This window comes from Canis lupus, chromosome 11 (assembly GCF_003254725.2).
Source record: "Canis lupus dingo isolate Sandy chromosome 11, ASM325472v2, whole genome shotgun sequence".
Classification (NCBI taxonomy): Eukaryota; Metazoa; Chordata; class Mammalia; order Carnivora; family Canidae; genus Canis; species Canis lupus.
This window is the reverse complement of record NC_064253.1, coordinates 16,156,411-16,178,121: the sequence shown is the minus strand read 5'-3', so window position 1 is coordinate 16,178,121 and position 21,711 is coordinate 16,156,411. Positions and strand designations below refer to the sequence as shown.

General features: G+C 38.5%; 1 protein-coding gene and 1 long non-coding RNA gene across 12 annotated transcripts in view; one reads left to right on the top strand and one right to left on the bottom strand.

The window, feature by feature from the left end:
• Positions 1-11,229, top strand: part of LOC125756040 (uncharacterized) — a 45,470-nt gene extending 34,241 nt beyond the window's left edge. Inside the window, exons 2-3 of the long non-coding RNA XR_007413944.1 lie at positions 9,057-9,115; positions 9,447-11,229. This is a non-coding gene — a long non-coding RNA (uncharacterized LOC125756040). The remainder of the gene's footprint in view (positions 1-9,056; positions 9,116-9,446) is intronic.
• The window catches only part of CCDC192 (coiled-coil domain containing 192), a 212,417-nt gene that overhangs the window by 112,875 nt on the left and 77,831 nt on the right, over positions 1-21,711 (bottom strand). The window lies entirely within an intron of this gene.

Genomic DNA, 21,711 nt, shown 5'->3' with positions numbered 1-21,711 from the left:
TTGGTTCTGGGTGTATGCTGGTCATGTTTTAGAAGGTATTAACTTCCGCCATTGTAGAACAAAACGGGGCAGAGAAAACAAAAGACACAAAACAAAAACCCATATCTCGTATATCTCCCCAAATTAAATTGCATGTTGAAGAGAATCCAGATGTGAAAAAATATATCTAAGACATGTAATTGTAGAAATATGAAAGTCAAAAAGGAAGAAACTTAAAAATGAAGAGCTGGTAAAATACTGTAGTTAAGAGAAAAAATATTGAAAATTTTAGTCTGATATAAAAACGAGTTGTAATGGAAAAAGGAAAAACATTTTCCTTTAAAAAGGGAGGACCCTGTATTTCTATATACTATGTTCACTCGATTTTCCCTTGGTCCTGGAGCTTCCCAGCGCCGCGTGGTCCCCAACTTGCTCCTCCCTGTCCTTCCAGCTGGTTCCGGGGGCGGGGCCTGCCGCGCTGACTCTCAGGTGCGTGCACCTGGGGGAGACGCCCCGCCCCCCGCCAGGTGCCGGCTCCGCCTGCGCTGCTCCCCGGCGAGGCCTCTGTCCCCCGGGCCCCCCCTCCCGGGCTCAGGGGAAGGAGGAGGAAGCAGCAGGAGGGCGGCGGCCGGCTCTCCAGCCCTGGAGTCAGCTCCGCGGGCAGCACCGCAGGCTCCCCCCACCCCTGCTCCCCCAGATGCCCCGGGGCTGCGGCGCTCCAGCCCCTCCCCGAGGTCGGCCGCGGGGTGCGGGGAGCTCTGCCCGGGCGCCCCTCCCCTCCTGGGGACCCCGGGAGCCTGGAGGCTTCCCCGCCCTCCTGCGGCCCCGCCCGGCCTCCCCGCCCAGCACTTGTCCGCCCGGGAGCTCCGCGCCGGGTCCGAAGTCCCGCTTCTCGGGCGGGGCTTCCCGGCTCCTCGCGGGGGCCCATCCTGACTTTTATTTTATTTATTTTATTTTATTTTATTTTATTTTATTTTATTTTATTTTATTTTATTTTATTTTATTTTTATTTTATTTTATTTTATTTTATTTTATTATTTATTTTTTATTTTTTATTTTATTTATTTATTTATTCCGCCTTCCTACCTTGTTAGAAGCGAAAACTTTTCTTTCTGTAGCGTTCCAGCTGTTCTCTCTTTAAACCTTCTGTTGAGTTCGTAGGTTTTTAATATGTTTTGAGAGTTATTTAGGTAAATTGGTGGATGCAGGTGAGTTGAGGACTCACACTCTTCCGTCATCTTGCCCCGCCTCCTCGATAGCATATATTATTGATCTGACCATGTAAACTGCTTTAAAAGCCATTCAATTCTTAGAAATTAACTTGGAATGAATCAAAGGTAGATGAGAACTATGAATTCATATTCTATTGTTCATTCCACTTCACAGTGCAAATTTTCAATTTCTCAGGAAACGAGATAATGTACCGAGAAAGAAGTACATTCTTTCGTGACTTAAGCGTCCAGTAGGTTATTATCAGTTGCCAAAGGTCTGTCCATGTCTAGATTATTATTAGTAAACAGTAGTGAGGGGCTACAGAAAGGATACTGCTGCTGTATTTTTTTTTTTTTTTTATGATAGTCACACAGAGAGAGAGAGGCAGAGAGAAAAGCAGGCTCCAGGCACCGGGAACCCGACGTGGGATTCGATCCCGGGTCTCCAGAATCTCGCCCTGGGCCAAAGGCAGACGCTAAACCGCTGCGCCACCCAGGGATCCCTTGCTGCTGTATTTACGTATATTTAATGGCCTCCATAGAAATTAACAGACACAAAGCACTGATTCTGAAAATTATTAACCTGAAGAGTAACCTTTAAAAAAAACCTGAAGAATAAAAACCCAATGAAATATTGCAATTCCTTCATGCAAATATTTTGTGAAATTGGAAATATTTAAGTTTTTTTGTATTTTAAAAATAAATTTCACAGGGTGTCTGCTCTTCACCTTGCTCCTCCTATAGCAGTTTCTTTTGTTCCCTGTTTTCTTTCCTCTTTGGTTATCAACAATAATGTTAAAAATAAACAAGTTCATTAGAAATTATAGTGCTGTCACAGATATTTGAAGGATAAAGGTGGGAGAGTGTGGTTTCTTCTTTGCACTTTCCAGAAGAAGTTTACAAAGTTAACTACCATACAACAATTCTAAAATTATATATAAAAAAGGGCTTAAGTTTCCCATTTTGTTTACTTGCATTTAAAACTATTTCCAAGCTTGTTCTCATTTTTCACTTTAGATCTGCCTTTTCAACTTACTTCTGACCATGTGCATATTTTACATGTCCCCCAGACAAATCAAAGGCAATGTGTTTAAAATAAAATTAATTATCTTGCCCCCAACCTGCTCATCAACAGCTTCCTTCCTTGGTGAGTGGTACCACCTGCCAGTTCCTTGGCCAAGCTCTCACTTCATACCAGTTTCTCCTTCCTGAGTGCCTTCTGCACATTTCCAGTCTCTCATGGTCCCACCTATGATGCCTCCATTTTCAATCCCCATGGCTTCTGTCCAAGGAAAGCCATCACCTCCTACCTGGTTATTATATTAGGTGTCCTTGAGCCATCTTCTCCAGTTTACTTTCCACATTGCCCTCTGTTTCACATTTCTAAAATATCAGTCTGTTTATATCTAAAATCATTCAGTGCTACTAACTGCTCTTGGCAATGTTGACCTCTTCGGCCTTACTTCTGGACACTTTTCTGTTCCAGAAAATGCCCATAATCATTTTTGAAGAAATGAACATTATACCAATCTGCATGATAGTCTCTCTTACCTGTATTCCTATGTACACTTTGGATCTGAGGTTCTATGTCATTTCTTCAGGGATACCCCCCACCTGCCCTCAGTCTCAATTAAGGGCTTTTCTCAGGTGTTGCCACAAAGATATGTAATTACCCTATTTTAGCACTTTTCATACTACATTGTTGATGGTTTAACTCTATTGTGTCATCCACTAGTTTGAAGATGCCAAAAGACCATGGAAGTTTTTATGCTGTTTGTTGTTATATGTGCACAAAGCCTGGCACATAATAGGTGATTAATAAGTATTTATTAAATGAAAAGACAAAAAGTAATCAGTAAACAGAAATTACACAATTTTTGATGGATTTTTTGTTTTGACTTTTTGTTTGAAGGTTTTAGTAAAATAAGTGATCATTCAAATGTGGTTGAAAAATCCAGAAGTTACTTTAAGTGAACATTTATCTGATTGCTCATACAACTCTCAAGGACAGTATGATGATAGGGAAAGAAAGTTAAATGCTACTGATTCCAAATGGATCAAAACGTTGACTCATTAGGCCATTTCTGTTACTTAATAATAGAGCAAGTAAATAAGTGTCATGACTCACTGTTCTTCTCAAGTGTAATGTATTTTTCCCAATGCTTTCTAGTTACTAAAGAGAAGTCAAGCCTTTTTTTCCAGATTATATGTATAGAAAGTGAAGGATACTTTAAATATCATGAAAAAAATTGGATAAAGATTTTAAAATGAATTGATTATATAAAAACCTATACACCTCCTGTTTTTCTGTCATGGAACGGTTGGGACTACTCCAAAGGAGTGAAAGGTTACTATCTGAGAGAAAGATCAAGCTTAAGGCAAGAGTTCCTTTATCCTTTATTGTTTTGGCATTTATACGTTGATCCAGTATTTTAGGACAGTCCTTGTACATTGCACAGCTGTGTCCAGTGCAGGGGAAACTTGCCAACATTAATGACAATCAGCAGCACAAGGTGTTCTGCTGACTGCACCCAATTCTTTAACACTGATTAAATATTTAAGAACAGAAAGGTTCTGCATTTAAAAACACAATAAACCATGCCAGTCCAAATCAAAAGTTTTAAATTGTCAGACATCTCCAAGACTTTATACTAATCATTTACCATTAGAATGATAAAATTTTCCTAAACTGAAAATGACTTTTTAGATGCTGTCTTTAAGAACATTGGAAGTGGAAAAACTTCAGGGCAACATTTTCTTCTTTCAGGCTTTATTCCCAAAGGACACAGTGAATATTACGTGGGGCCTCAAAAACTAAAAGAAGCAAAAACTGCTCTTTGAGGTTTACTACCAGGATCCAATGTCTTGACAGATTATATAGATGTGTAGCTGCAGAGAAACCTGTACTCCTTCAACTCTTCCTAGACAAAATGAAGGAAGAAATGGACTTTTCTGGGAAAGACTCTCACCTTGGGAATTTTTATGGCTTCCTTTGTGAGAGTCTGCCTAGCCTTACATATATCTTGCTTCTACTACTGCCAGTGTCTTGAACACAGGCCTTAGAGAAACTGCATAGGTGACTTTGTTCATCTACTTCATTAATAATGATTTATTCAGCCTATTTTATCTTGATTTATATAAAAATGAGTATAAATATTTTAATATTTGATTTTAGATTATCTTTATAAGAGTACACTGATCAAAATATGATTCTTTAAAAAAATCACTTATTAAAGTTATCACCAAGATGTCATCAGGTCATTAAAGGTAGGAAAACGTGAGCAGCAGTCTTTATTCTTGTTCTCTAGTAAAAGGAACTTATTTCTAAGGTCATTAGAAAATTCAGTTCCTGATTACTGTGAGCCAACTTTTATTCAACATAGTATTGGAAGTCTAAGCCATAGCAATCAGACAAGATAAAGAAATCAGAAGCATCCATGTTGGTAAAGAAGTTAAATTGTCCCTATTTTCAGATGACTTGTTACTATACATAGAAAACTCTGAAGACTTCACCGAAAAGCTACTAGCAGTAATAAATGAATTCAGTAAAATTGTAGGATACAAAATTAATACCCAGAATAGGTATTTCTATACATTAGTAACAAAGTAGCAGAGAGAAATTAAATATTCCATTTACATTTGCACCAAAAAGAATAAAATACTTAGGAATAAACTTAACCAAAGATGTAAAAGTCCTGTACTCTGAAAATCATAAAACATTGGGGAAAGAAATTGAATATGATACAAACAAATGGAAAGATATTCCATGCTTGTGGATTAGAAGAATTAATATTGCAAAATGTCCATATTACCCAAAGCAATCAACAGATTCAATACAATCTCTATCAAAATACCAACGCATCTTTCACAAACTAGAATAAATAATACTAAAATTTGTATGGAACTACAGAAGACTCTAAATAGCCAAAGCTATCTTAAGAAAAATAAAGCTTGAGGTATCACAGTCCTAGGTTTCAAGATATACTGCAAAGCTATAGTAAAGCAGTATAGCACTGGCACAAAAATAGACACATATATCAATGGAACAGAATAGAGAGCTCAGAAATTAACCCAGGATTAAATGGTCAATTCATCTGTGACAAAAGAGGCAAGATACACACTGGGAAAAAGATAGTCTCTTCAATAAGCCATGCTGGGAAACTTGGACAGCTACATGTAAAAGAATAAAACTAGACCATTTTCTAACACCATACCCATTAAAAAAAAAAAAAACCTTCAAAATGGATTAAAGACATAAATGTGAAATCCGGAATCCATAAAAATCCTAGAAGAGAACACAGGCGGTAATTTTTCTGACATTGGCCATAGCAGCATTTTTCTAGATATGTCTCCTAAGGAAAGGGAAACTAAAGCAAAAATAAAGTATTGGACTACATAAAAGGCTTTTGTATAGCTCAGGAAACCATCAATAAAACAAAAAGGCAACCTACTGAGTGGAGAAGGTATTTGCAAATGATATGTCCTATAAAGGGTTAATATCCAAAATAGATAAATATGGGCAGAGGTCTTGAAGAGGCATTTTTCCAAAGAAGACATAGAGATGGCCAGCAGACACATGAAAAGATGCTCAATGTTGCTAACTATCAGGGAAATGCAAATCAAAACCACAGTGAGATACCATCCTACAGCTGTGAAAATGGCTAAAGTAAAAAAGACAAGAAATAATAGGCATTAGGGAGGATGTAGAGGAAAAGGAATGCTCATACACTGTTGGTGGGAATGTAAATTGGTACAGCCACTGTGAAAAACAGTATAGAGGTACCTCGACAAAACTAAAAGTATAAATACCATATGATTCAATAATCTACTGAGTATTTACCAAAAGAAAGTGAAAACACTAATTTTACAGAATATATGCACACCTATGTTATGACAGTGTAATGTACAATAGTAGGCAAGATACCAAAGGAACCTAATAGTCCATCGGTAGATGAATGGATAAGGAAAATGTATACACACACACATGCACACACACAGAGTAGAATCTTACACAGCCAGAAAAAAAAAAAAAAAGGACAATATCTTGCTGTTTGCAACAACGTGCAGGGCCTAGAGGGTATAATAAGTCAGAGTGAAAGAGACAAATACCATATAATTTTACCCATAGGTGGAATAAAAAAAAAAAAACAAGTGAATAAACAAACAGAAAGCAGAATTAGACCTATAAATACAGAGAACAAAGGTGATGGTGGTGGGAGATGGGCAAAAGAAGTGAAGGGGAGTAGGAGATACAGGCTTCCAGTTATGAAATGAATAAGTCATGGGAATAAAAGGCACAACATAGAGAATACAGTCACCGATATTATAATAGCAATGGATGGTGACATATGGTAAACATAGTATGTTTAAACTTGTTGAACAGTATGTTGTGTACCTGAAACTAAGGTAACATGATATGTCAACTACACTAAACAAACAAACAAAAAAGATCACTATGGCCAAGACTCCTCAAGGAGAATGACCTTGAGAGGACACACAGGTGGGGCCCAGGACGCCAAAAGAAGAGAAGAATTTTGTCACTAGTTTCACTCATGCTAACAGGGTTTCCTTTGGCAATCTATGTCCTTAGTAAAAACCAGAAAGATTCATGTTTAAACTTCTGTGACTTTAATACATCTCAGGGTGTGCTGTGGTTCACAGAAGTGATTCTTCCACTTTTTTTTTTTTAATATTATGTTTATTTGAGAGAGACAGAAAGCATGAGCAGGGGAAGGGGGAGAAGTAAAGGCAGAAGGAGAGAGGGAAGCTCAAGCAGATTCCCCCATGAGTGCAGAGCCTGACACGGGACTTGATCCTATGATCCTGAGATCATGACCTGAGCTAAAATGCAGAGTCAAACAGTCAATTGACTGAACCACCCATGTGCTTGAAACTTTCTGTTTGTTTGCTTAATCACGGCCCACTTTAGTGATGGAGGATAGAGGGAAGCTAAAAGTTCTAGTCCATCTACACAGTTCATTCCTCCTTTTAAACTGAAAATAACTCATTGATACACAGTTCATCCCTCCTTTTAAATTGAAAACTCATTGATAACAAATAAAAAAGACAATTTTCAGTTTGAGCTTATACACATGTCCTGTAAAACAAGGTCCTCTAAGCAAAAAAGAAATTCACACTTACCTTGATAGTATGTTGAAATGCATTAATTTGTACAAATTCAATTAGTACATCTACCAACAATTTGCATGTTATTAGCCATTTGGAGAACTTAGGTTGAGGTGATAGTGTGTGGGTTGTATACAAATTCTTTAGCATAAGTAACATAGATGATTCTTATTTAAATCTTAACATGCAGATATTTTAATAACTAGCCATTTGAAAGATATTATAAACCAAAAATACTAATGCAAAAATTTATTAACAAATAATAACCAAATTATCTTCAACCAGATGATCCTCAATAACCAAAAAATGTTCAGTAAATTAAATTGAAAGTGATAAAGCTGAACTAACATGAATTTATCAATACAGAGTGAAAAAAGCAACAATTGAAAACCAAAAAATCAACCACAAGATTAATGAGCTTCTGAGAACAAATATCCTGAATGTTTTCAAGCATACCAGTAACTTTCCAGTATTGCAAGCACTGAAGCAACTGACTACTTATAGTATTTTCTTTTTTACATTCTAAGGTGTACTGCATTGTTTATGCACTTCAGATATTAGTAATCCATAATAACTCATTTTTTATTCAACTAATGAAAAAAGTTCTATGTAAAAGTGGATATATTTGGAGTTGTACTTTTTTTGGCAATAAATGAAAAAAAGGATTTTGCATTTGAGGATCATTTGGAAGCCTGCCAGAAGGCCCTCCCAGAAGCACCTGGGGACGTGTCCCATTCCTTGGGAAACAGCTCTAAACCTCTTGCTATGAGTTGAAAGGCTGGTGAACTGCTAAGCGCCAGAGACATGCTTACTGAAGCATATCCGGTCATCCTTCAAGGACTGGGATGCTGCTGAGAGATTCCAATCTTGCATGGTCTTTGAACCAGATGGCCTGCAAGTTTCCTGCTGACCCTGGAGGTCACCATTTATGACAGATGAGATGATGACATACGCTTCTGCTCAGTTTCAGCCATGCATTTTGTTTCAAAGACAATACCTTTTATGTTCTAGAGAGTGAGGGAGTGCTAATATGATTTGCTGGTTTCTGGGCTGTCTCCAAACAGTTACTCTGATGCCAGTGAGGGTAACTTGTCTTTATACTGGTAAACTGGGAATAAGTTTTAGTAGATAAAACAGGAGTAAGTGCTATTCGCAACCCCTTTCTAAGTGACCTAATCTTTTTTAGTCAGTCTTCTCCATGAGGCTCTTTAAGCTGAAAGTTAATGAAGATTCTTAATTTTTAGTTTTATAACAGTATGAAAATCTGGTCAAGGAGCTGGATGGCTCTGTTGTGTTCCTGTCAAGATATATCCAGATTATTATTATTATTATTATTATTATTATTATTATATATATATATTTTTTTTTTTTAGAGAGAGCACAGGATAGGGGGAGAGGCAGAAGGAGAGAGAGAATCTTAAGCAGGTTTCATGCTGGGAGCTTGATCTCATGACCCTGAGGTCTTGACCTGAGCTGAAATCAAGAGTTGGACACTTAGCTGACTGAGCCTCCCAGGTGCCCCAAGTTATACAGATTATTTTAAAGAGCACCTCATGTGCTTGAAAACTACCAAACTTGTCCTTTCCATGTTAAAACCTTTCATTGTTTCTCTGGAAATGAGTAGGTTTGGCTTCAAAGATCTGGCATTAACCACAACCTCATTTATCTTAACATGGATGGTGAAAAAAATAGGCTATTTCATAAGGACCTCTGTGACTTCCTGAACATTTTCCTTTACAGGAGGACATGACCCTGACTGCAGGACAACATCTCCCATGAGGCTGGAGGCAAGAAGGCAGGTAAGTGATGTGGGGAGACCTCATTCTACAGAGCACACAGGCTTCTGTCTCCATGAATCACAATAGATTTCTTTTTTTTAACACAGACTTTGGTTTCCTACTGATCCATCTAAGACAATGTTGAATTTAAATGGTATCCAAAATCTAGGCAACAGTATCTTTGTCCTTGGCTCTGTGAAATTCCGTGAGAAAAGTGCTCAAAAAAAGCTGCAATAAGTAAAAGAGTTTAGGCATTATTCAAACAAAAACAGTTTAATTATATGAACCCCCCAGTGAAGAAAGCATTCATAGTGAGAATTTTGAAATAAAAATTTTCCACTTTATTTCACAGGTCCTGCTTCCTCACTGAATGTTGCTTGTATGCTTTTATAAACAATATTTCCTCCAGCTGGCACTCTTAAACAGGATCCATTCAGATGAATTTCATGGGGCATTGAGCAATTCCGGTACCTTTCTCAATCAAAACTAAAGGTTATGTTATTCTCCTTATCCTTTCCTTTTTGAGTGGCTACAAAGGAAGTTGTTGATTATTGCTAATGTTTCAAAGAAAACTATAGCTGCTAGTTATTTTCTTAGGTGAAGCAGAGCTCCCGACCTCGGAAATGTCCTTGAAGAAAGGCTTTTTTAGGAAATGTCCTTAAAGAAAGAAATAGGTTACTACTATTTCTCAAAGGACAAAGGGTGGTAATAGAAGTCTTTAGTTTTGCTTTGGTTTGCTGTCATTTCTTTCCTGAGTGTGCTCATAATTAGGAATCTTGCTCTTGGGCAGAGGTTCACCCAGCTAGTGTGACAACCTACAAGGAGTGAGCATTTTGGAAATGCCCATGATTTCCATCAGCAATGAAAAAATTGGCTAGTTGGCAACTGAGGGTCAAATCAATAATGATTCTTTTGTGTGGGCACAGTTGGAACAGAACCCCTTTCACTAATTTTAATAAAACCTCTGCAACATGATTGTAAAGAGACATTGGGGAAAATCCTGTGTGTAACCTCTTTGGAACATACAAGAAGGAGTGACCCTAGAGGTCAGAGAGAGAATGGAGCTCTGGGGATGGCTCTTTCCAATGAGAACAAACGTACATGTTCATTGACTATTTTAAAAGTAAGGATGAGACTTCAAGAAAAAAGCAGAATTTATTGGCTAGCATGGGGCAAATTTGGACCCATATAGCCTTGTGACCTTTAACCCATTTGGTGGAGAGAGGCTTGTTCACTAGTCAAATAATCTTCAGTGTTGGATTGAGAAACTTGGAAAATAAGTAAAGAGAGAAGAATATGTTAGGGACATAGTAAAATGTGAATTTCAATGCTAAGATGGTATAATGGAGACTCCTGGACTATCTCAAGGGCATATGGATCAACCCGACACTCAGTAATAAAAAAACAAAGGGACTCTTTCTGACCAAAGACCTGGGAAGATGATAGGGGAAAGAGGTGTGGTTGTAAACAGCTCAAGGCTTTTCAACATCAACAGTACCCATAGACTTTAAAAGATGGACTTTACCCATACAAAATGTGGGAGAGACACCTGTATGATCAGATTACCATCTGTACTATTGCTGTCAATAACTACTCAAAGGACAAGTAGAACCAACCAAACACCATAACAGACACCTTTAGGGGGGGCAGGTGTGCCTGGATTTTTCTATTGCTATGCAGAGCTGATTGGCAAGGGATTTTGCTGGATTTCAGGACCTTTGGGGGGAGCATGGAGGAACACTGGCTCCTTCTCTCCCTGGAAATTTTGCCTTCAGGCCTGGCACCAAGGAAAACATCCAGCTTACAACACAGACATAGTCTAAGCCTGGAACTGTCATTCACTGTACTTCAGGGGCCTGACGGAACTTGAACACAGAGCCTCTGTGTCTGTAGCAGCACTTCACACTTGACAGCCATGTTATCTGTTTTGCTTTAGAACTTTTCGTCTGCAGAGATCTATACTTGAATCCAAGCATGTGGCCTTTGCACTTTCTGGAGTGTCTGGTGGAGTGTCCTTCCTCAAACATTCCCAGAGCTCACCCTTGCTATCTCTGCCCTACTGACATCTTACCAAGTATGGCCTTCTCTTGTAAAATATGTATTCTATGTAAAATAAACCCTCTTCCTAAGATTCCTATCCCCTTTATATAGAATTTGTTTTTCTCCTCGGTCTTTCCACTATTACTTTATATATTTACAGGCTCATTTGCGTAGCGTATTTCTTGCCCCACTAGCATGTAAGTAAGTTCCATGAGGGCAGAAATTTTGTCTGTTTTATTTACTGTAATATCCCACCACAGGCATCCTGTGAATATTTGGAGAATGAATGAATGAAGCCTTAAGCAAAGCTTTTAATGTTTTTTTTTTTTTTGAGCTCTCTTAATTTTCTCAGACCTATGGGCTATTTGGGCCCCAAGGAGGAATAACAGATGGGAAGGGCTTCTTTTACAAAGGGTGTAACCTAAACTAATCAGTGTACAAAAGCAGCAAAGTGAAAGCTCTGTGCTCAGAGAAGGACAAACAATTGTCAGTGTTTCCTGCTTATCTTTCTAAGGTAAGATCCTACCAAGTCCAGGATGTTGCCCTTGAAGTGGCAATGACAAGTTTCTGGTTCTTAGGGAAAAAGAAACAGGATAACTGGTTCACATGTGCCCCTGGCACATGACAGCATCCAGTAATGATTGACTTTTCTCTGAGTTTTGATGTCTTTAAATCTTTCTTTTACTGTCCCTTGACTTAAGTTCTTGAAACCAAGGCAGCCAGTAGAGCTTTGGAAATATAGTTATCTTAAAAATAAGGTTATGTACTCATCAGGGAGTCTGCTTGTCCCTCTCCCTCTGCCCACCCCCCATCTCCACTTAGGCTCTCTCTATCTCTCCCTCTCAAATAAATAAATAGAGTCTAAAAAAAAAAAAGAGGTTAGTCTTTAAATGAGTCTCTCCCTCAGCCCCAGGATGCCTTATATGAGTCACAGCATCTTCTATCATCAGAACATCGTAGCCGCAGTCAGTGACCATTCTGGAGGCAGCTCATACAGGTGTGTGAAAGCAAGTTGTTAACATTTCAAGAAAGTTGGGAGCTGGATAATGTAACATCAGTAGCTTAAAAAGGGCCATGGTGGGTGAGAGTAAACCACTGAAAGAGACAAGCACTGAAAATCAGGGCTCCTCCAGCATCCAGTGAGCTGGCTCTTAAACATTCACCAACACACCACTAGCTGTAACTATCCCTCAACAATACAGTAAGCCCTTTGCCTTCTGGGTTGTGTGTGTGTGTGTGTGTGTGTGTGTGTGTGTATACACACTTTAAGATATTTTGTAAAAACAAGAAAGGATAAAAGTATCCCGGAAAATGGAGATGAAAGTCGCCTGACCAAGTTCAAGCACCTTATAGACAATGGACTATTCATTCGTGCTGAGGAGCTGGAGCCTAACTGTCCTTCCGCATATTCCAAATATGACACCAGTGACTTTCCAATCTTAGATCAGCTGTTGAATCTCCCCATAAATTGTGAGGATCCAAACAGACAGTAAACTTTGTGAAAGGATCTCAGAAGGCATGAGGCCATATACAACACATAGGTTTTATGAATAGGTCTAAAAAGAAACAGCCATCAGAAGGCCTGGTTCCTGTGCTAACTTTCACCACAGTGTTAAATGTTTGCCAAGATGTAAGCTTCCTCCACTTCAGATCTTTAAAGTCACATAATAGTGGTGACATTTCACTTCAATAAGAGAGAATATATATGATCATATCAAGGACTCTACCACAGGAGACTCCACTCCCTAGAACTTCAAATATTCCTCTAAATAACACACACAGTTTGTTCTACCTGAGAACCACCTATATTTGAATAGCAATCAGACTGGAAAGATAGTAAGAGTACAGGGCCGGGACCTAATGCAGGGTCTGTTGACATAATTAGGTGGTGACTATCTAACTCCCAAAGTTCTTTTAATGATAAGAAAGAAAGAGATACCTCTTGCTCTATAAGGAAATCCTTTTCAGTCAGTTTCCTAGTGATTGCCTAATTGATACACTTCCTACTTACTGTTCAGTGGGCACTTAATTTAAGGACAGCAGAAGATCTTTACCTGACACCATCTTTCCTGACACCAAAGGCTCAAATGCATCTTGGAAAGCAGCCCTGCAACTGCGATAAGTAGATATGTATTAATCATTTTAGAAAACAAGTAACTCCAGGATGCATTGCAATAGCTAATAACTTCACTGGGAAAACCCAGCACTACTAGATTTTCTTCTTCTTTTTTTTTTTTTTTTAATTTTTATTTGTTTATGATAGTCACACACACAGAGAGAGAGAGAGAGGCAGAGACACAGGCAGAGGGAGAAGCAGGCTCCATGCACCGGGAGCCCGACGTGGGATTCGATCCCGGGTCTCCAGGATCGCGCCCTGGGCCAAAGGCAGGCGCTAAACCGCTGCGCCACCCAGGGATCCCTAGATTTTCTTCTTTTATGGTCAGTCCATAATCCAGAGTCCTAGAATATTGCTGCCTTTCCTCAATGCGGGAAAATAAGAAGATGCCATGACCTGAAAGTCCTAGCACTGCCAATTCAGGTTGGTTTCTGAGGAAACTTCCAACGGCTATAGCCAGCTACAAAATGTAGAACATGTCTGTTGCACTATTTTTTACTTAGTCCTTTCCTCAAGATAACATTCAGGCTCTTTCCTCTCCTTTCCTCTGCACAGGTCAATTGCTCCCAATATTTTAATATTCAGCTCAGTTAATACCCCATGTCTGAAGGCTTCCCCAAACAACTCTCATCTTTAGCCTGGGTTAGGGGTTAGGGATGGTTCCTTTGAGTTCTTATAGGAATTTTTTATTATTGCCATCATACCATATGGCATAGCATGCAATATTCTTATAGGAATTTTTGATTATTGCCATCATACCATATGGCATAGCATGCAATATAATCTATGTATGGTTGATCTTTTTCTTCCAGCAGTATTCTAAATTTTGGTTGCATGTTAGGATGATCTCAATGCATAATTCTGTATATTATGCTATGCTCACCACAAGCATAGCTACTGTCTGTCACCATACGACACTATTACCATATCATTGGCTATATTCCCTATGTTGTGCCTTTTATTCCCATGACATTCACTCCATAATTGGAAGCCTGGATCTCCCACTCTTGTTCAGCCATTTTGGCCATCCTCCATAGTCCCTTCCCTTCCGGCAACTATCAATGTGTTCTCTGTATTCATGGGTCTGATTCTGCTTTTTGTTTGTTTATTCATTTGTTTTGTTTTTTAGATTCCATATATGAGTAGAATTATATGGTATATGTCCCTCTCACTCTGATTTATTTCACCATCCATCCATGTTGTTTCGAATGGCATGATCTCATCCTTTCTTATGGCTGTGTAATATTCCATTGTATGTATATGTGTGTGTGTGTGTGTGTATGTGTGTGTGTGTGAGTGTGACACATATATATCAGGGGCCAATTAAGTCGCTTCTATATCTTAGCTATCATTAATAATGCTGCAATAAACATTGGCATGTGCATATCTTTTTGAATTAGTGTTTTTGTTTTCTTTGAGTAAATATCCAATAGTAGAATTACTGAATCATATGGTATTTCTATTTTTATTTTTTTAGGAACCTCCATACTGTTTTCGACAGTGGCTATACCAATTTACGTTCCCACCAACAGTGTATGAGCATTCCATTTCCTCCACATCTTGCCAATACTTGCTATTTCTTTTCTTTTTGACTTTAGCCATTCGGACAGATGTAGGATGGTATCTTACTATGGTTTTGATTTGTGTTTCCCTCATAATTAGCAACATTGAGCATCTTTTCATGTGTCTGCTGACCATCTCTATGTCTTCTTTGGAAAATGCCTCTTCAAGACCTCTGCCCATTTTTTAATTGAGCTGTTTGGGTTTTTTGGAGTTGAGTTGTATAAATTCTTTATATATTTTGGATATTAACCCTTTTTAGGACATATCATTTGCAAATACCTTCTCCACTCAGTAGGTTGCCTTTTTGTTTTATTGATGGTTTCCTGAGCTATACAAAAGCCTTTTATGTTGAGGTAGTCCAATACTTTATTTTTGCTTTAGTTTCCCTTTCCTTAGGAGACATATCTAGAAAAATGCTGCTATAGCCAATGTCAGAGAAATTACTGCCTGTATTCTCTTCTAGGATTTTTATGGATTCCAGATCTCACGTTTATGTCTTTAATCCATTTTGAAGTTTGTTTTTTTTTTTAATGGGTATGGTGTTAGATAGAAAATGGTCTAGTTTTATTCTTTTACATGTAGCTGTCCAAGTTTCCCAGCATGGCTTATTGAAGAGACTGTCTTTTCCTCAGGGTATATTCTTACTCCTTTGTCATAGAGCATAATGTTTTCAAAGTTCTTCTATCTCATAGCATAGTTTCTAGTCTCTAGTCTCTTCTTATAGCTGTTACCAAAATAGCAACTACTAAGTTAGTATAAATAAGTGATAATATCACACTGTTGCCTTTATTTGACAAATTAAATCCAGGCATAGCAAAGGCTAAGATTTAAAGAAACAAATAGTAAGGAGTAAATCAATCACTATTTTCCCAGGCTACACTTGAATTTGCCTCATTCTTTTGTCTCAGAACCAAGAATTTACCTAGTTTGGGCTGTCCAAGGAACCAGATTCTGAGTTTGACAGGTATAATGTAAATATGCCTTTCATTTTACCTTCCAACCATTTTTAATGCTTTCTCTAAAAGTAGAGACTTCTCAGTGTTATGAGTCCTCACCTCAAGGTAGAGATATAGACTTCAGTTGCCATCTCCCTTTGCATCCTCAGGTCAGGCTTGAGACCTCCTCTTTGCCAGTCAGAAGCATCCATGCCTAAATTCATATCATAAAAGTTTTAGATATGCTTCACTCACTGCAGAAATAACCTATGCAGGGAGAGGTTCGAGGGGAAGCTTCTAGAACTGGCATCAGAGGTACTAGTTGGGGTGATGCAGTGGTGGACAGTTCACTGGGGCAGTTTTGTCATCCAACTGGAGCTCCATCCCCAGTTTCAGCTTCCACATCTGGTTCTCTGGAGAGGCTCTCCTGAAAAGTCTGGGAGTTACTCATGATCTCTGATTTTTTCTGCTTAAATTGGTTAGAACATATTTCTGTTAAGCAGGAATAGGATTGTTAACATAAGACTCTACCTTAGAAACTCTGTTGGTGCTGAACTAGAAGGAGAAGCTTGCCCCAAATTTACTAATTAGCTTTAGGGCCATGGCCAATCTCTTTTGCAGAAGAGCCCTTGTTTGCATGGCTCAACTTGACAAATTCTGTCATTCAGAATATAAAAAGTTTCATAGGTACAGTCCGAATTTTTGTGATTGTGACATTTGACACTAATAAAATATTAATCCCCACAATAGTATATTTATTTCTCTGCAGAACACTAACTCTGAATCATGATCTCTTTGCTGAGTCCATCATGTGTGTAAGTTCAGATGGTCTCATTTCTTTTTTTTTTTTTTTAATTTTATTTATTAGAGAGAGAGAGAGAGAGAGAGGCAGAGGGAGAAGCAGGCTCCATGCAGGGAGCCTGACGTGGGACTCGATTCCGGGTCTCCAGGATCATGCCCTGGGCTGAAGGTGGCACTAAACCGCTAAGCCACTGGGGCTGCCTGATGGTCTTATTTCTTAACCACCCTCCCTGCCCCACTCTTTCTCAAACATATATGAATGTACCACAAGGCTTTAGAATACATTATCTGAGCATCAATGATGGATGGAAAGTTTTGAGAAAAAAATATAAATCTGTGATTTTTGAACTTTGTGTGTGCATGTTGTATAATTTATACGTCTGATAAGAATATATCCAACCACTGATTTTAACAAATTCATTCTTACGTTTTCCTATATAAAGACACTCCACAAGCTCCAGTGGGAAATCTAGAAGGCCTGTAAGAACATTGTTTTTGTGATGCTAAAGGTAACTTCCTCCAAAGTTGATGTTCTAACATTTCTCCTTCATCTCAGGTTTGCCATTTTATCTTGGCATTTAGGACTCTACAGAAAATATCACAAATACAGGAGACCCTTCCTAAAATATATGGAAGCTCATAGTAAGTAGTTCCCATGACACATGGTATACGCACACACCATATGGACCTAAGAATATACCTGTGAACATACCATTCTAGATCAAGAAACACTAGCCTGAAGTCTTGGTACCATGCATTTTTTAGGTGACATGTGGGCATTACAAAAAGAGAGAGACCCTGCTGCCATAAAATTTATTCATAAGGGCTGTAGAGGAATATATTCTTAGGCTAAGAATTTTCCAAGAACATATGGTCTCAAACATAAAAATAAAACAAATAAAAACCCATCCATGAAAATGAATCAAAGTATCCTAAGAACAAAAGTTTTCCACACTTAAAGAAAATTTTTGAATACAATTGTTTATCCTTAACAATGTTTAAGACAATACAGAAACATAAGACCTGAATGGAAGCCAAGTAGCATATGATTCCATTGGCATGAGTTCCCAAAGGGGTCAGACTTGAAACTGACCAGCAAAAGATTGATTTGATAGGAAGTCATTCTTAAGTCCAAGTTCTTATCCTAAGATCCATCGCCAAATGGCAAATTAACACCCCAGGCAACACACTTTTGGAGAAATCAGAAACCATCCTCTGAGACTCTCCCTAGCTAAATTGAACTTTTTTTCTTTTTAAGATTTTATTTATTTATTCATGAGAGATCTGGAGAGAGAGGCAAAGACACAGGCAGAGGAAAAAGCAGGCTCCATGCAGGGAGCCTGATGTGGGACTCGATCCCGGGACTCCAGGATCATGCCCTGAGCCAAAGGCAAGTTGATGCTCAACCGCTGAGTCACCCAGGTGTCCCTAAACTGAACTTTTACAAATTATACATCTATGAGCATTTAACATGCTACTTGTTCAGGCTAAAATCCACCTCAATCCTAGGTTTCCATCCAGTGTAACTTTGATCTACAGCAATGACTAGCTAAGCATTGCAGCCTTTTAAAGGGTTACTATGATAGAACTTTTTAATTATTCTGGTTACCTCATGAGCTCTGTCTCTGGGGATAAATCTGTTCCAGGCGTGGAATAGTGTTGAGGGGGAAACATTCCCATGAGCTCAAACTGGACATAACTTGTTTTTAATGCTTAATGTAAACATCTAGCTATATTCTCATTAGCAATTCCACAAAGCAGAATAATGCCTCCTATTCTCATTTCTGCCTGCCTATTCCCTCCTCTGATCTTCTAGTCTGACTGTATGCATTGTTCCAGTTCCCATTTCCACCCTGATGCACTATGCGTTTTCCCCTAAACGCTGGCATAGCCTCCCTGTTTGACCACCAGGTCTCCTCCTCCTGTATCTTTGAATCCTTCCTCTTAACCATTTCTTCCACGAGGACTGACAATAACAATTCACAGCCATGGCTCCCTACACCCATTATGCACAAAGGATAAGAGACTGGCTTGTTAGGATCAGCAAAAATAGTTGAAGAATGAACAATTAATGGCTATTTCTTTAGGTCTCGTATTCCTTAAACTCTTCCTGGAATCTTGTGACTTAATTGTATCCTTCTTATGAGAAGCTCAAATCCTCCTTAATTCCTGCAACATAATATTGCCATAAATTTTTAATGGGAAAAGTTTAAGAGGTGTGGAGTTATTATTTTAGGTTTTATTTTCGAGATGACTCATACCTAAACCATTTGTCGACTCTGTGACCTGATTGTCCTTCTTTGAGAAATCACACCCATTTAGATGAGTCCATCTAAATTATTTATTTATATGATTGCTGATTATTGTTACAGGTTGTAAGGCTATGACAGTACCTTTTCATTTCTAAAAGCTTAAGAGAACTTTGCTGGACCCCTCTCTCTCCCTGCAATCTTCCAGTGGGGCTTATGTCAGCTCTCAATAAATGGTACTTAAAACAAAGGGAAACTATTGGGCAAAAGATAGAATTATTTATATTTGAAACTCTACAAATGATAAGCATCTGTACATGAGCAGTTACTTAAATTAACACTTAAAATTAGAAACAATTCTATTGTTTTATTTTTCAAAACAGGAGATTGACATCAGTAATTTTTGGGAAACTGTGTTAACATTTATGTTTAAAAGTAAATTCTTGACAATTCTGAGGTTTCTCATTCAGCTCAGTTGAGGGTGCTTCTGTTCCACAGGAATTCCTAGACAGTTTTTGAGAAATGGAAGGCTAAACAGAATAAGGACAGAATGAAATAGGGCCAATTTAAGTCCTTTCTTAGTTACTGAAATCAGGAAAGTGAAGAACAATGTCAAAAAGGTCTCATAGAAAGTTGTGTGCAGGCTGACCCTCCTCTGCCCTCCACTAGATCTCCCACTAAAGACACATTTGTTTCCAGAAATGTGCATGTGAATGTCAAAGAAACTTTGGCTAAGCCAGCTTCATTTCATTCAGCACTACACAGGGGAAATGTGTGTCATCAAAACTCCCATTTGGGATCTTTTTTCTTTAAGGGGTCATGCAAGAATTGGACAGAATCAGGTAAGATGGCATTCCCCAGGGGACTCAGAAAGTAAAGGTTAGGAAGGAAAAGACAGAGGAACAGGAATATGATCAGAATTGCCTCTGAGCATCAAAGATGATCTTTTCCAGTTGCAAAACTTCTCAGCAGTATTTTTCCATTCCCTGTGGCATCAACATCTGCCTAACACAATCACTGTATTCTTGCTCAAGTGAAAGTGAACAAAAATGCCTGTATTAGTTCCTCTGGGCTTCCTTGGGCAGGTGCAGATGGCCTCCTACATGCTCTCCTCATGAGCAGAAAGAATAAGTCCTTTTAATAATAAGTCCTTAAAAAGAATAAGTTCTTATAAGCATGAACGCTTCTTTGGGTTCAATGGGGATGAGTATTTATTGGGAATATAATGAAGTACTTAAGAGTTAAAATCAATAAAATGGAGTCTGGTGCTGAAAAATATATGCTTTTCAACTGTTAGATAAACATCAAGGAATATATAGCAAATGATGATCACAATAAAGCAACAAGAACAGCAGTAATTAATGTCAACATTAATGAGGGTAGGCTATGTCCTAGGCACAATTCTAAGCCCTTTGTCAACTCATTTCATCCTCTCAGTAACTCTATTAAGGTGGGTTCTATGATTATCCCATTTTATAGTCAGGATGCTGAATTTTCTCAAGAATGTCATTAAAACTTAGCACTGAAGAAGCCACAGGAATGTTTGCTGTTTTATTTTCTTTGTTTTGGTGGTGGTGGCGGTGGTGTTATTTTTGTTGTGTTTTATTCATTAAAAAACACATATAAAATTTATAGCATGGCAGTTACTGATCTAAAAATTTTCTAAGTGTGACACACATTTAATCTTAATGACCATCCCATGAGCTAGATCCATTTATTATAACTATTTTGAAATGGTGGGAGTTGAGCCTCGGATCAAGCAACCTACCCAGGGTCACGTGACTAGTAAGCTACCCTAACCCCAGGTAGTCTGCTCTGAATGTGCAGTTGGAAAAAGGTTTCATACAAGCAGGGGATGATGCTTAAGCATTTTTTGAATATTTAGCCAATATACCCAGTTTATTGTGAGGAGGCATGTACGTGGAATGTATGGGTCATGTGAAGGAGAGGTTGAGGAGGGAAAGATAGGCGCTTTTCCTGTCTCTGTCTCCATCTCTGTCTCCCTCTCAGTGTCCCTCTCTGTCTTCCTCTCCCTCTCCTTCTCCTTCTCCTTCTCCTCAGACCTTGCCAATGGCTGACTCTAGTATACCTCATGATTGATATGAGAGCTCACACTTTATCTTATGGATGTTACTGCCTAGTCTACCTAGTAATGATGATAGACTAATCCCTGGGATTAGAAACTATCTGAGATATGAATGAACAGTTAAAATTAATTTCGATGCTAATAGCTAAAGTTAACAGTTCAGACTTTTGTTTAATCAATGATTATCATACTTCTTCACATTGAGCAGCAAAATAAGCTACAATTTATACTACATTTCTACTCAGCTATCTAAGCATACATTTCCATATAACTCTTTAGAAGGTCTAAGTTTCAAACAAATCCAACCTTGAAACAACAATCTCATAATAAAGAATTGCCCCTGTGACACTACCCTTGATTCCCATGCAAGGGGAGGAAATTAACACTCATTGATGAAGTATTGAGCATCTGGAAAGCCTTTAGTTGAGAGACCTAGTCTCATTAATAAAAGAACCTAAAAATATCTCAAGTAGAGAAGAAGTGGAATCTGGTGATTTGAGAAGGAAAAGAAAGTAAACAAGTCTGAGAGGAGGATGCTGAGTCATCCCAAACAGAGAGAGTGAGGTACTGGGAGTTCTTCAGATGACAGGGAGTATACTCCACTTCAACCTACATCCTTTGGGCAAGTGCACCGAGGGAGGCTCAGCCCTGATTGCAGGAGTTCCCACACATCTTCTGTTAAAACTTAGCACTAAACAAGAAAAGCCACAGGTCTTTGTATGGGTCCATAAGCATGGGCATAGAACAGCAGAACGGCAGCCACCATGAACATAGTGCCTCCCGACTTTTGGCTAGTAAAATCCCTGGGGTACCCTCAGGAAGGAGAC